The sequence below is a fragment of the Morone saxatilis genome, unplaced genomic scaffold (assembly GCF_004916995.1).
Source record: "Morone saxatilis isolate NCDOM2014 unplaced genomic scaffold, NCSU_SB_2.0 Contig22, whole genome shotgun sequence".
Lineage (NCBI taxonomy): Eukaryota > Metazoa > Chordata > Actinopteri > Moronidae > Morone > Morone saxatilis.
In genome coordinates, this window is record NW_023339785.1 from 104,194 (window position 1) to 106,790 (window position 2,597).

The window sequence follows — 2,597 nt, forward strand, 5'->3', positions numbered from 1 at the left end:
GCTATACAAATAAAATTGAATATGTATGCATATAAAATTCCAAAAACTGGTCAAAGTGGTGCATGCCAGAATGATGCTGCTTTTACTGCAGAGCTTCACTCCAACTGCCCAAGACGGCTAAAAGAAGAGACTTGTCAGTAGATACTGATACTGGTGGGTCAAGTTTCTCTGATGTCTTCCCTCATCTTCCGGGTTATGCTATCCACATCACTTTCCTACGATGATAAAACATGTGTCGTGTCTTCCTTTCAATAATTAGTCACTATATAACTTATAGTTCCAACACGCAGTCAGTGTGGCATTATGCTGATAAACTGTGTGAGAGTGGAACAGAAGAAAGGAGCCAAATAGCAACTTCAGGAGAGAATTAGTTGCTGGTGCAACTGCAGCAGGGGAGCAGAGCTTCAGAGAGCTCTGTGTCCATAGAGGTAACACTCTTTACTCAGCTGACACTCTGGAACAAATACATGTTGATTGTGTACATTCACTAGCCAAGTGTCAGGGGGTATGGGCGATGCACCTGGCAGTTGATGACCAGTAAAAAATGCATAACTGCAATAAAATGAACAATGACATCATCATTATGTATTATGTTTAGAATTATTGTACTTCGGTATAGTTAAAAAAAAAAATTGCATGTACCTTAATCTTAAAATGTGATGCACCACCTGGGGAGCACTCTAAGTGACCCAAATCAAACACACCCACACACGATGTTGCGTGGCCAGCAGGTGCATGCTGGGTCTGACTGAAGCCTAGATTATACTCCTAAACTGAAGCCTACACGGACAGCTGTGGACACCACACACAAAACTACTACACTGTAGTTTTGTGTACTATCTGGAGTCCACCTGGAGGACATGTTCCTCACATGCACTGATGTTTGCTGTAGCGTAGGCTTGAACTTTAAGGAGGGCAGTGGTACAGAGAGGTTGAGAGGTTCATATTATGCACAGAAAATGAACAAGCAGAGAAGTTGAGTTCTGATTAATTCTAGTGAGGCTATAAAAAAAAAAAGGCAATTGTTTATTTGTAATTGATAATCAGTATGCACAGGCTCCAAAGTGCATCTATAGAAATGGAATTGACATTACATAAGGGCTCGTGGCATGATGTTAACATTTAATCTAGTTGATTTTGTGGCCTAAAGGTGTTCTTTGTTTTAAGAGTGGTATCATGTATCATCATATAACATTTTACCCCAACCCCTTTTAAAAAAAAAATTAAAGTACTTTAACTGACCTACTTTTTACTTTTACCTGAGTATACAGTGTTTACTTTTGAGTAAAATGTATTTAAAGTACCGGTAGTTAATTACATATAATATTCTAGTACTCTTTCCATCCCTGAAACCCCTGAAGTACTGCCTTCTCAGCAGCAAAGACAGTTAGATTTTGTATGTTGGTTTATGGTCTTTTTTTGTGTTGATCCCAGGAAGAGTAGCTAATGTTTTAATTTTATTACAATCCCTATTAGCTAATGCTATCAGCTACTCTTCCTGGGGTCCACACAAAACATTAAGAACAAAAAAGAAAAATACAAAAACATATAAGATAAGACACATGCAATTTAATTTATGCTGATTTAATACATGTATTAAAATCAGAAAAATATAATGAACTGTGTTTTTCCTAAAAACATATTACTATACACATTTTCATATATACTTCTATATATTAATTTACACTGAATTCATAAGCACTGACTGTGCATACAAAGTATATACATATTGTTATTCCTCTTCAAAAAGGAAGAAAAAAGTACAAAATTAGGTTACAGGTCTAGGGCTATAAGGTGTTCACTTATTTTTAAAGCTTACTTTATGCTATTGGAACAGGAAGTGAGTTCCACACAACCTTGGCTCAATACAAAAGTTGCTTCCTATGTTTTAGATTTAGGAACTGTGTAGAGATTTTTGGTGACATGTATGCATCAATGTTCTGCATCTTCTAATGGGGATGCTAATAAAATCCCAGAGACTAGCTGGTGAACATAATGGAAGAAGATAAAGAGCCAGATATTTCGCTCAGCTAAAAGAGAAAGAATATTAATTCAATGGACACAAACACACCTCCAAATAAATTATGTGTAAAGCATCTACACACTACACACAAGTTCACCATATCAACTTGAAACGGCACATGTAAATGTGTGTGTTCACAGCTTGTGTGTGCGGTCCCCAAATGGACACTGCAGGTTTAAAGAGGGAACAGCTAATAAAATAACTGGTTAGCAAATGCGCAAGCAGTTACTTGATTGTGTTTATGCTTGCGTTTATGCTTGCTATCATAGCAGTAGTATACCAGGTGAAATGGGAATTATAATGTACAGTTTAATATGAATTCACTAGCAAGCAGACCACCACCTATAGTATACCAAAATATCTTTAGCATTCAATATAATTATGTCATAGGGAATCACTTGGCGTCGTGTTTTTTTATTTTTGTACAGCTCGGAGAAAATTCTATGAGGTTTTATTGACTTTATTTATCTTAGTTACTGTAACGGGTGTGTGAGGACCCAATTGCAGTAACCCAAACCACAGGATCAACGAGTTGGCTGAATGGGTGGGAGTGGCCAGCAGGGAGAGTGCGCAG